Source organism: Malaclemys terrapin, chromosome 24 (genome assembly GCF_027887155.1).
Source record: "Malaclemys terrapin pileata isolate rMalTer1 chromosome 24, rMalTer1.hap1, whole genome shotgun sequence".
Lineage (NCBI taxonomy): Eukaryota > Metazoa > Chordata > Testudines > Emydidae > Malaclemys > Malaclemys terrapin.
Window position 1 is genome coordinate 14,105,469 of NC_071528.1, and position 14,050 is coordinate 14,119,518.

The 14,050-nt window shown below is 42.8% G+C and overlaps 1 protein-coding gene across 9 annotated transcripts in view; it reads left to right on the forward strand.

Annotated features, from left to right (window-relative positions):
* Positions 1 to 14,050, forward strand: part of GNG7 (G protein subunit gamma 7) — a 137,222-nt gene that overhangs the window by 73,727 nt on the left and 49,445 nt on the right. The gene's annotated exons all lie outside the window — the stretch shown is intronic.

A 14,050-nucleotide genomic window follows, 5' to 3' on the forward strand; every position in this document is an offset into this window, starting at 1 on the left:
ACCCATTGTGTTGAACAGCACTTAGATGGCCAACTTTTGAAACTTAAAAGCCTCCAGAAGAGAGTGGGGGACAGATAGGGGAGTTTCCATATTGATTCATATTCTGAGTTGAAGTTGATTGAGTATCTAACAGCCTTGTTGCATGTGGGTGGGGAATAAAGCACCAGAAGGGGGTCTACAGTATGTTTCTGGGAAAGTGAAATATTAATTCTGGTGTTTGCTTAAGGGGGATTACCCATAGGTGACCCTTCTAGGAATACGATAGCATGAAATTAAGCTATTCAGTTTCACTTTGAAGGTGTTGAATTTCAATCTCTTTAGAACACTTTTCTTTTTTGAATTGTGGACTTTAATAGAAAGTCTTCTCTAGTCTTGTGGCTGAATATCATGCTGTGCAAGTGAAATCTTTTTTGGAATGCTGAATTCAAGAAATGCATGATATTATGGCTGTTAGACTTAAAAGCCACTAATGTGAAATCAGGTAATATTAGGACCTGTAGTCGTTAAGAATATACAAGTATTTGTGTGACTTCAGCAGAAGTGAAAAATGGGGATTAAGTCTTTACACTTGAATTGGATTTCCCAATCCATAATCCTGTAGATTTAGTGTCTGGCTTCCATCCTAAGGCCTCAGGATATGAGAAATGTTCTCAAACCGTGTACCACTTTCTGCGGACAGTGTCTTTGTTCCTGTGCCTCTGTAGACGTAAGCAAGATAGTGACCAGTTTAATGTGCCTTAAAAAGGCACAAGTTTTAAACCTGGTGGGTGGGGTGAAAGTGGATTTGAAACTTAACTTTGACTAGTCTAATGGTCTGTCTTCACTGCAAAATTAATCTGAATTATAATTCTGTCCTCCCACACACGTTCTTCACTCGTGTGGTGCTGCTATTAACTCGTGTTGGCTGGCCCATCAGGAGGTATGGGCTAAAAGCTTGAGTTAGCACAAGTCAGCTGCTAACATGACCGCTCTGCAGTGTGGACGCAGGCTAGCTCTACTTGAGTGCCGCTAGTTCTCCAGTTCCTTCCAACAATTTCCCCTCTGTGCCCAGAAAGTTCAGACAATTTATTCCATAATTGACAGGAAAAGATAATTCATAGAGAGGCTCTGTTTTCCGCAGTGCAAAGAACCACCAGATATGCCCTCAGAAGTCTTGGCACCCACACATGAGTGGAGATCGCTCCAGGATGGGCACAACAGCCCGAGTGGTGTTCACAGTATGGGTGCTCTCACTTGAGCTAGGCTAATTCAAGTTAACTCCAGTGAGCTACACTCTGCCATGAAGACATATCCTAACACATGTTTAAGTCAGAGTTTTAGGCCAGAAGGGACCACCAGCTCATTGTCTAGTGGTCTGTGCTAGTGGTCAAACGCCGGCCACTACCACACCCCACCCAACAGCCAGAATCAGGCCAAAGTATTACCGACCTCAGGAGACTAAACTAGACCATATGCCTGGTCTAGAGAAGGTTGTCACTAACATGTTACTCCTGTTCAAATCCTAGTCTAGACAAGGCCTTAGTGTTACCTGGAATCCCAGGGCAGGATTCTTTCCCCTGCCCATATTCTGTACGAACTCCAGCATGACCTTAACATTGACAGACATGCCCACGTCTTTAGCATCTCCTGCAAAGTTTCAGCTTTAAGTGGCTTGGTAAGTTTTTATGTGCTAAAGAGCTGAGTGCCTGGTCTTTTTGACACCAGGCACACGCTGAACAGCGCCACGTTTATCTGGCTTGGAGGTGAAGGACTAGAGGCCTGAGAAACGGGACTTGCATGTTTCATTCCTCTGCTATTGACTTTCATGAGACCTGGGGTAACTGTGTCCTCAGTTTTACCCCTTTGTAAAATATTGATAATACCTAACCCGATGATGATACAAGGCTTGATTAAAACATTGTAAATTAGACACTTTGCACTGAATAGCACCTTAGCCCCAAGCATTCTGAAGGCAGTTTAAAAAAAAAAGGGGGGGGGGAGGCGGGGGGAAAACAAGTGTTCCCGTTCTCTATAAATGCACATCAGAGCCCCCCACAATCTGTTGTGTTAATTTCTTACCATTCACCAACAATAGTGCTTTAATTCGAAAAAAAATCTGAAAACAAAGGGAAGGCAGATTAACTGTTTTTGCCACCCCCACCCCTTAACGGTTGCTATGGCCACCCTTTGTGTCAATTTTATTTTTACATGCCGGGGAATGGTTCAGTGGAATGTTCCATTTACTTTAATGGACTGCAGTCATCAAAGGAATGTGGAACACACTAAGGAAAACAATGTTGTTGGAGCAGTGAACTCTGCTTCACTTTTGCAGCTCCAGTTATGAAGTGGCATAATTTTTTCCCCTGCAGTAATTTAATAAGAATGACAATACTGGGTTCAACCAACGGGCCATCTATTCTGGTATCCTGTCTTCTGACCATGACCAGTGCCAGGTGCTTCAGAGGGAACAAACAGAACAGGGCAATTATCGAGTGGTCCATCCTCCTGTCGCCCAATCCCGGCTTCTGGCAGTTAAAAGTTTAGGGACACCCAGAACATGGGGTTGTGTACCTGACCATCTTGGCTAATAGCTATTGACGGACCTATCCTCTGAACTTATTGAATTCCTTTTTGAACCCAGTTATACTTTTGGCCTTTACAACATCTCTTGGCAACGAGTTCTACAGGTTGACTGTGCATTGTGTGAAGAAGGGCTTCCTTACGTTTCTTTTAAACCTGCTGTGTGTTAATTTCATTGGGTGACCTCTGGTTCTTGTGCTATATGAAGGCGTAAATTACACTTCCTTATTCATTTTCTCCACACCAGTCATGATTTCATTGACCTCTATAAAAGTTCTTCCCCCCCCCATCAACTTTTTTTCCCCCCCAAGATGAACAGTCCCAGTCTTTTTAATCTCTCCTCATAAGGAAGCTGTTCCATACCCCTCATCATTTTTGTTGCCCTTCACTGTACTTTTTCCAATTCTAATATGCCCTCTTTTGAGATTGGGTGACGACAACTGCAAGCAGTATTCAAGGTGTGTGCATACCATGGATTTACATAGTGGTTCTATGATATTTTCTGTCTTATCTATCCCTTTTCTAATGGCTCCTAACTTGATTAGCTTTTTTGACTGCTGCTGTAAATTGAGCAGATGTTTTCAGAGAACTATTCACAATAACTCCGATCTTTCTCTGTGTGTGTGTGTAGTTGGGATTATGGTTTCCAACGTGCATTTCTTTGCACTCATCCACATTGAAATTCATCTGCCATTTTGTTGTCCAGTTTTGTGAGATCCCTTTGTAACTCTTCACAGTCACCTTTGGCCTTAACTATCTTGAATAATTTTGCATCATCTGCAAACTTTGCCACCTCCCTGTTTATCTCCTTTTCTAGATCGTTTAAGAATATGTTGAACCACACTGGTCCCAGTTACAGATCCTTGGGGGATGCCATCATTTACCTCTTTCCACTGTGAAAACTGACCATTTATTCATAGAATCATAGAATATCAGGGTTGGAAGGGACCTCAGGAGGTCATCTAGTCCAACCCCCTGCTCAAAGCAGGACCAATCCCCAACTAAATCTCCCTACCCTTTGTTTCCTCTCTCTTAACCTGTTCCTGATCCATGAGAGGACCTTCCCTCTTGTCCCAGGGCTGCTCGCTCTCTGAATTAATGTCTGGACTCTCGCATGCTGTATGCCATTCGGAAGTCCAGAGCTTCATGTAGTTCTTGGGTTTTACTTTGATTTTTGGCAGTGGTGTGAGGAGCTCTTCAGCTTCTATCAGATTCTTGGCTTTGATTCACTATGCCAGCAAGTGTATCATTTAAAGCAGAGTGTTTAGCCTTGCAGCAGAATATCTTTACCGCTTGTCTGCAGTTCTCAGTCACGCAGGTGTAGGTTTAAATATGCATCCTATTTTACTGTTGCAGTCCAGTTCCTAAATTGTCAGCCAATTTTAGTTGGCTTCAGATTTTGACTTGGTTTTGGTGGGGAGTACGGGAGCGCTCTTCTGCTCTCAGTGATGATTCACTTGTTGCAGGTTTAAAGTACCCCTCGTTTTGAAGTGAGATACCTACCTCGAAAGCAGTGGTTCCCAAACTTTAACAACCTGTGAACCCCTTTCAATAAAATGTCAAGTCTCACGAACCCCCTTCCCCTCCCCCCCCAAATGAATATTTCCAGGTATTTTCTCCTTTACCTGAGTATAAATTATAACAGCAAGTTTCAGAGTAACAGCCGTGTTAGTCTGTATCCGCAAAAAGAAGAACAGGAGTACTTGTGGCACCTTAGAGACTAACAAATTTATTAGAGCATAAGCTTTCGTGGACTACAGCCCACTTCTTCGGATGCATATAGAATGGAACCTAACCAGCAGTGATCTTGGAAATACAAAATTTGTTTTATGACATGCTTATTACACACTATTATTTTTTATCATTACAGTATTTTTGTTACATTATGAAAATGGCAACGTTCTTCCAGGATCTCCCTTTCGTAGCTTGTATCACTTTGAAGAAGCCTGTTCTAAGACAAGGCTCCTATGTTTCATCAAGGAGTATCAGATGTGAAACAGCAGGAAGGCATTTAAGAAGCCAACTCAGAGTTCCTCCTACACAAGCATTCGGGTCTTGAGCAGTCCAGGCAAACCACGCACATTACAAGAAAGCTTAAACTTGTTCTTCATAATAATTTTAAAAACCATACTAGCTGCCTATTTAATTTTAAAAACAGCAAAAAATATCCACCTCCCTTTCCATTTCTTATAAGGAGTCTTGAAGTTGAAATCTCCTCAGTGTGATGGATCTGCTTGCTTTGATCTGCTTAGCTCTTAGAAGTCCAGGGGCTCTGGGCTGCTGGCTCCGTGCTGCGTGGGGTCCCTAGGCACAGCTCTATCTGTCATTAGGGAATTTTTCCCTGAGAACCCCCTGTAACATTTCGCGAACCCCAGTTTGGGAACCACTGCTCTAAAGTGACTTTTAAAAACAATAGGCTTTTGTTTTTGTTTAATCTGCTGAGTTTGGGAGAGGGTGCCTGGGTCTAGTTCTGATGGGGGGGGGGGAGGTTGGGGGGCATTGGCAGGGTCCCTCCAATAAAACCAGACCTGGACTCAGCTGTCTGTTGCTACATTTCAGTGACTCAGTTTGAGTATTTGTGTTGTCTAGTTGTAGTATTTAAACAATTGCTGCTGCATGGTTTGCCATGAACTTCCCGTTGAAGCCTCCTCTGCCCTCTGTTTTTTCTGTTAAATTATGTTTTGAACTGACCTCTCAGCCAGTGGGTTGCTGATCTTTGTCATCTAGCCCCATGCATCCCACTGGAAGATCCCCGTGAGCTGATGGCTTCTTTCCTTCTTTCTTTTTAAAAAGTAAACTTCATAACATGACAGAAAATAGTGTCGAACTGGGCCTGAGGGAAGGTGTCTCTCTCGATGCTGCCGTTTGTCTTACTTCAGACTCCGAACAGTGCGTTGTGCCTTATTATGCTGTAACCAAATGAACTTTTTATTTTTAACAAATCCTATTTTAGAGACTCTCTAAGAGAATCCTCAGCCAGCCCCTTATTTGGCACTGACTTGACTTGCACATGGCCCACTACCTCACTCTTCTGACTATTCAAGCACTTGATGAGGCATTAATAAGCTTCAGACTCCTACTCTGACATTTCAGAGACTCAGACTTCTGCTGCATCGGAGTAGTCAGGGACTGAGCTGACTGACACTGATTCATCTGGTACTAATGGGTGTTTGTTTTCAAATGGTGTGTATTTTCCCACAAGGTTCAGCTGTAGACCAATCCACAGCATAAAATGAGCTTGCAGGAGCATTGAGTCAGAAATCCTGCTATTCAACTGTCCCTCTCGAACAGATCTTCAACGGGAGAAGCAATGCACTGCGACTGGTGGCCACATTAGATGTCACGTGACTCTTCATGATTGCCCAGCTCAACATCCACTGCTTCCCTTTTCATATCCTAGCTATCTCACTGTGCTATGGTCTTGTGCCCATATTCTCTAGTCTTGATCCCAGTCTGTCTCGTGCCCAAGCTTGTGATGCTACAGATGGACTAGCTCGTGGTATTTTTAAGTGTGGGGGATTGTGTAATTAGTCACTCTCGCAGAATCTGTAAACTAATGAGGCCAAAGAATGCATAATGCTCTGTGAGCATTGGTAAGGAGCAAATTTGCTACTGTCAAAATTCTTTACAAATTACTAGCGATCACCTGTAGCTCTCAATAACTAACATTATGGGCAAGCACCCTAGAAATAGCTGCAGATGTTACTGTAATTGGAGCAACTAGTATTCTACAGAGCTCTTGTGTATGCTGGGAATTTTAGCCATAGCTGTTCTGGGGCAAACCCTTGGTGTAAAGGCTAAGATGCTGTAGGCCACAATTTACCTCAGAGGCAGTTTACTCCTTCTTGAAACTGACATAAGCTTACTCTGGTGCTAATTGTGTTTTATAGCCTGTCTACATAAGAGAGCTGCACCAGTGTAAACCCAACTGTTGCTGGCCATCGCTGAGTGTAACACAGGTAAATCCCCAGTGTAGATAAGGCTGGAATTTCTGCTCTTTTCTTTGCCTAGAATTACTGAATGGGAAGAGGAGGGGGAGATGCTCAAGCCTTTTTAATCTAGTAACTTCTCTGCAGCCGGTGATCTGGTGCATCTAGAAACTCTTTAACGCATGGGTGAAAGGAGGCAGTTGGTGCATAGGGCACCTTTAGTCTAAAGATCTGTTCCAAGTGACAGTTCGCTTTTGCAGAAGACTGAAGAGGAGGATTAAGAGCAGCCTTGTTAACCCTTCCAGGTTGGCCATTGAACAGTTGGCCTGGAAGTAGTAGTAACTTGAACTCTTTTGGGTGTTCAGCTGTGGCTCTGATAATTGTGCTCAAAACCAATGTTGAAACCAAGAAGATGTCTATGAAGAATGTAACATAGCTCACTTTGTTTCTTAGGAGGTTAGGGAAGGATCTTCCTACCTGTAGTGTGGAAGGAGAAGAAACTGACCTTGCACAGAGGGAGCTTCAGGGGCTGTTTCGCCCATTAGTGGCAAAATTGAGGGATGTTTACATTTGATGACAAAACACTAGGGGTCAGAACAGACACATCTCATTACTACTGATTCTTGTAACTTGCCTATTATTTCTGGCTAAGGCTTCCTTCCGATCTTGGTGAATAAAAACAGACCAATATTCCTATCACTGGAGTTTAACCATTTATTCCAGATTGAAAATTTTGTGTGCTGTGAGGCCATTATTCTCTTCCTACCATGCTGGGGAGCAGTTTCCTAGTGACCTGATCATCTGCCTTCATATTTTCAATTCCATTCCATGGGAGCTGCTTGTCTGTTGTCAGAGCAATTACATTCTCCGGCAGAGAATTAGTTTTACTTCATTTACTTTAATGCTGGGCTGCTACGCACATAATGTCTGTGGAATATTGAAATCCCGTGTGTGAGCGTGGTGAAGGAGGGGGTGAATGGATGCATGTACTAAATATATTTTGATTGTGTTTTTAGTCTTCAGTGACTAATTCCTCCTAGCTTTCTGCGTCTCCTTTTCCCTTTTCTACAAGCTAGTTGTGTAATAGTAAGGATGCTATCTGGGGCATTCACATTACATCCCCCCCCATCGCAATTACCCACACTTTAAATTGCAGCACTTGTTTTGATCCTAAATTAGGTGTTAACACAGGGTGGAAGCAGGGAGGAGCTACAGCATCCTGCTGCCTTATCTGTCATCCCAGGCAAAGAATTTAACTAATCTTAGACTACGTCTTCACTACCCGCCTGAACCGGCGGGTAGAAATCGATCTCTCGGGGATCGAATTATCGCGTCTCGTCGGGACGCGACAGTCGATCCCCAAATTGACGCTTGTACTCCACCAGCGCAGGTAGGAGTAAGCGCCGTCGACGGGGGAGCCGCAGAGGTCGATTTGCCGCCGTCCTCACAGCGGGGTAAGTCAGCTCGGATACGTCGAATTCAGCTACGCTATTTGCTTATCTTAAATCGACCCCCCCCACCCCTCCCCGTAGTGAGGACATAGCCTTAAAGAATGCTCAGAAAGATCATCAGGGTGTCTGAGAAAAACTTAAACTTCATTGAAAGTTGCCCCTTGCTTTGACCTATTCTGTTCTTTCAGGTAAAACCCTTTTGCTCTCTTAATCCAGAATTACCCTAAACTACCATACGCATAGCATGAAATGAGGGCTTTTTCTCCTTTTAGCCTTTTTCCTCCACCCTGCTTGTAAGCACTCTTTAAAATCATTGGATGAGCCCAAAGGCCTGATCCAGTGGGATGCCAAGTACCCTCCTCCCACACTGACCTCAGCGGGAGTTGAAAGCACTCTACAGGATTATGCTTCAAGTTTGGATGCTGAGCCCTATAGTTCATAACCCACAACAGTCACAGCATTCTGAAAATGGTCAAAATGCAGCATTCCCTGAAAAGACATCAGTGGCTTTTTGTATGAACTTGCTCCTTCAGGATTCTGAGATCTGAAGGAGTCTGATTTAGGAGAATAGCTTCATGGATTAAGATTAGATTTTCAAAGGCACCTAGTGGATTTAGAAGCACATGTCCCAGTGGATTTTTAAAATCTTGCCTTCAACTCTTTGCCACACACGTGTTTCTTTTTTCCTCTTGTCTACGGGTTTATTAAATACAAATCTCAGATGATGGATTTTCTTATGTCTCTGAACCTTTTGCTGCAAAAACAAAACCTTATGTGCAGTGGAGAGAGGCTTGCACACAGGGCATGGATTCCTCCAGGTCGGGGGAGTAGGCAGTGCGACTCACCAGCCTCAGCTGACAAATGTAGGCAAAGTTTGTCAAACAGCCCACTCTGAGTGGAATGTGTGGCAGTTTTACTCTGAGGTTTAGCATGAAGGTGACTTTATAGAGAGGGTGGATAAAGTGGGTGGGTGGAGGAGGAGAGCAAGACACTGAAGACTTAGGCATGTTCTTCCTGATGGTTTTTAGCCCTAGTAATAGTTAGACAGCCGCTTTGACAGCAACCTCCAATGCACCCATATACAGGATCTTTTCAAAACACAGTCTGTCCCTTTGTTGACCCTTAGTTTTAATTTTAATGTTCAGACATTGGATGTTCAAGGGATAATCTAGTTAAAACTCAATTTGAGGTGAAATGCCAATGCCCATTTTTGCATCCAGTCTAAAATTGCAGTGTTATGATTGGTTCCTGTGCAGTTACTTGCTACTTTTTAAATGATGGTGACTCTGTATACCGTTGCTTCTGCAAGCTGCTGACAATCTCCACTCGGTACTGATAAGACAATGCACCCCTGTGCTTTCACACATTCATAATTATTCTTATTTTGTAATGATGGCTGTTCTCCAGAGAACGTTATGTAATGCTTTGTGATGGAGCAAATAACCACAGAGTCTGCCCTGCTTTTATTTCTAAATATAAATGAATCCTTTCTTTCTGAGATGAACTGCTGCTGCTAAGAACTGTGCACTTCTCATTCTAGCGTTCTATAAGCATGTAGATTATTATTCATCATGGTTACAGTAGTGCCTACGGATCAAGCATGATCAGGGCCAACTTGTGCTCGGTACTGACTGTGTAGAGCAGTACACAGTCCCTACCCTGAAGAGGTCACTATCTAAAGCTCTTTTAAAAACACATGTTGAAGAGACAACTGATATTGCATTGTCTTCTCTAAACCGTTCTAGTTAAAACACGTGTAATCTGAATCTTATGAATACATTTTCTTCAGTGGGACACTGGTAAGATTAGCCTGTTTGCAGGGTCCAAAATAATGTTTTATAAGCAGATATTTTCCCGAAATAGTTGTCTTTTTAATCACTAAACATCAACTACCAACCCTACAGCAATAAACTACTGTGCAACCAATAGAGAAGAAATTGTTTTAGTAGTTCCCAATGATTTTATAGAAACAGAACGTTCCGTTATTTTGAACGGTGGTAAGAAAAATACCTTAAATGTCCCTAAATTAAATTCAAGCTTTCTCCACTCTGGGGACTATTTTCAGAACTAATTATGCTATTTGTGCTGTAGATACCAACGCTGATGCTAGCTTACTCTCAGGAACAAAACTGTGGCATAACAGAGTCCATATGCTTTGGGAGTTAAGCAGTTCTGTTGTTGATATCACATTTTTTTAATGTAAGGGATCTGTTGCATGAGACCGGTGGCCACACAGACAAAGACTAAAGTCATCTGTATGGTCTCACAGCAAAACTCCGTGAATGGTTGTAAATAACTTGTGAATTTCTCAATAATAATCTTCTATGGCACCACTTAGCAACCTCAGATTTTCTGACCTATTGAAAAATGCCACTAACAAGTCAACGTGGTCCATATTTGGAATCTGATACGTCTGGTACCTGTGGCAAATGAAGGTGCAGCAGTATTCTGAGTAGTGACCTGCTTTTCTGAGTGGTTCTTCTTTCTCCTGCTGTTCTTCATTTTCCTAGGATGAATAAGAGAAAAAGTCTGTCCTGGAATGACTCAGCAAGTCATTACAGCATTATGACACTAGTGGGATGAACTTTAGATCTGCATCCATGAGACTTATCACCAGACTCATTCTGGAGATCAGAAAGGGTTTAAAATAGAGGGGGGGAAATGAGACTTAAGTCCTGTTTTAACTAATTATTGGCATTTGAGGCACTGAGAATCAGTTTTCTGAGTAAAACATGATTGCTAGAAATTGCACGTCTGGTTTAGTTAAGTCCTGCCTTTTTCATATGCTTAAATTAAGTTCTGCAGACAGTTGGGAGCCGGTTGTAAAACAAGTCTCTAACAGGTAGTTAATGGCCTATATTAAAATGAAATTGCACAGAAAAGCTTGGTGTTAAAGCTGTAAATGAACTGCTCTGTTTGAATAGAAATACTCACCAGAGTGCAAGTTGGAGAAATCTGAATCCGAGAGGGGACTGACCAGCACGAGGACCAAAATGAACCTGCCTAATTTTTATACACTAAACCAGGAGTCTCGACAGAGTTGCCACTGTATTGTGTAGACGCAGAAGGGGATGTGGGATTTGTTGTATCTTTTTTTATTCAGTGCCCCCCACCCCCTGCGGTCTCAAGGTGGAATTCAGAAGAACCTGTACATAATGGTAACTTGCAGTATGTTCAACTCCTGATTAGCTTAGCATAACAGTTCAGTCCTTTGCAGTGTTACCTTTTTATTTAACCTTACAAACACACTGGTTTGCCTTATTACTCGTGTGTGTGTGTGTGTGTGTAAGTGTGTGTAAGTGTGTGATTCAGCTTTGTCCTTTCACTCAAGTGAAAAGTGATGCTTTGCTTTTGCTTTTCCTCCTCCTCCTCCCCTCTCTGAGCCTATAGAACTGAGGACAAGAACAGTAAACTGAACTCACTGTGTGGGCAGTGATCTGCTGTAGGAGGGTTCCCCGACCCCAGAGCCTCAGCAGTGATGCAGCCGATTGACGTAGTTTTTCCTGCATCAAAGTGACTGTTGCCTAGCTGCCTCTCTGAGCCTGCCTTTTTTGTTTGAATGTTCCAGTACAGAGCTGTGAAAAGCCCACATGCGTTTTTACTCTCTGAAGCAGTGTTGGCTAAATGCCTGAAAAACATTCTCTAGCAGTTGTGGAAAGAATCCCATTAATTTTTACAAATATTTTTGTTTCCCCCTCCCCACCCTTCTCTTCAGATTTACAGTAGTTCTCCAGAGAATTGAAACCTCATTTCGCTGGCCGAGGCTGAGCAATCTTGATCAACTAACTTCAGTGCTACAAATTAAATTCGACACCAAACCACGTAGAATTTAAACGTGTATCTGGCTGTTTTTACCTATTGTAATACATTTTCCTCCTCTCCAACCACTCTCAACTAGCTGAATTGTTGAAAGTGTTTCCTCATGAAATGGACATGGGCTCTTCCTTGAAACTGGAAAATATTGGGTACTGGTACATGTACCTGACACTGGTTGTGTTTCTCATATGCTTATGCATCAGATTTTAAGGTGTAAACTGTAATAGGGTGGGTGGGATGATGATATCAAAATGATTTGAAAGTTCCTGAGAAAATGCTGGACTGTCCATATCTTGTATTCTTGTAACAGCAGGTACTGATTGCATTTTTCCATCCGCTGTAAGAGCAAAGAGTTCATTACACTAGTTGAAATCATCTTGGCAGATGGCAGTAGTACTTTAGTTGTAAAAATGCGCTGGTAACTTTTTGCATTGTACAGTAACTCCTCACTTAACGTTGTAGTTATGTTCCTGAAAAATGCGACTTTAAGTGAAATGATGTTAAGCGAATCCAATTTCCCCATAAGAATTAATGTAAATGGGGAGGGGGATTAGGTTCCAGGGCAATTTTTTTTTGCCAGACAAAAGGCATTATATACATTTTAAACAAGCAATTAATACAGGTATTAAACAGGCTGGCAGCCCCCCATCAACTCCCCTACACCCCCCCAGTGTCTCCCCCTGCTGGCAGACCCCACAGATCAGCACCTTCCCCCTGTCTCCTGCCCGTGGCAATCAGCTGTCTTGCGACGTTCAGGAGGCTGCGGGGAGGAGTGAAGACACAGCACGCAGCCTCCTCCCCCTGCCCCCCCCCGAACACTGCAAACCAGCTGATTGCCATGGGCAGGGGAGGGAGGGGGAGCCTGCGCGCTGCATCCTTGCTCCTCTGCCCTCCTTCCTGCCTCCTGAACATTGCAAACCAGCTGATTGCCTTAGGCAGGAGGTGTGGGGGGCAGGGGAAAGGTGCTGATCCGCGGGGTCCGCCGGCTGGCTGGAGGCACTGTGGGGGGGCCACATAGGGGAGCTGATAGGGGGGTGCCAACTGTGGACAAAGCAGGCGGCCAAAGGACATTATAGCAGAGCATTGCACAACTTTAAACGAGCACGTTCTGTAATGGAGCAGGGACATAAGATCAAAATAACGTTAAGCGAGAGGACGTTAAGTGGGGAGTTACTGTAATTTGCTCTCCCGGATGAAAAAAATTCAGTAGCCAGTGATCATGCTCATTTGTCTTGGAGTATGACAAAGCTAGGTGAATTCTCGGGGAGTTTGTGCCTTCCTCAGTAACTTATCCAACACTGGTTGCTCTTAGATACTGTTCTAGTAGATAGACCATTGGTTGTCTTCAGTCTGTCACTTTAGCAACACTGACAATTGCAATAGAAACCTGTGTGTCTTGCGCCTTTTTAACGAGTTAAATTAGAACTTTAAATTGAAAGAATGCAAATTGGGGATTAAAGGGACATGGCCATGTCAAATTTGGTCTCAAAGTTTTTTCTTTTAAAACTAGGTGGTTTTTTTTGCAAAGCCTACAGCTAATAGAAATCTTTCTATAACACGTTTTATATTGAAAAGGGTTTTTTGTGCCGCGTGTACAAACTAAACTTTACAGAATTCAGCTACTGCATGAGAATGTGCAGCTCAGATTAAACTGACCAGTCAGTTAGATTTTCCTAATTTAAAAAAGAGACCGGTAAAAAATGATGGAAAGATGAAATTAGATGTTTTAATGCAAGATGCATGTGTAAGGATGTATGAGACTGCATTGGGTATCGAACTTGCTCCTGTACCGATTAAACCTGTAGCAGGATAGCAAGCTAAGGTCTTCTGACATAGGTTCATAAGGTTCAGGAGTACTGGCGTGTTTCTGAAATGTATTTTGTGTAAATGATTTGAGTAAACTGGTAAAATTCCATTAATCCCTTCTAAGGCCACCCTTTTCCTAGGCCATTACAAGTGAGCTGATCATGGGATATGAATTTCCTGTTGCCTTCATTGCCCCCACTACTCAATGTAATAAAACAGCATGCCAGAAAATCAGGTTGGTTCCTGTAATGATGTCCCTGTCACTTGTTCCATTTTAGGTTAATTTGCTTGATAGGAAGGTTATGGTTTTCCAGCTTTCAGCTTGCTCCACGTTCTCTGCTAGTCCGTTTTTAAAACTAGAGCCCAAAGTTGAAAGTACACAAAGCTTTTTAGCTTGTAAAGGTATCTGACATATTCAGTGTTGACAAGTGGAAATTTCTGGTTTAAAAGTTTTGCTTAGAAATTATAGTAGTCTCATTAAGAATTTTT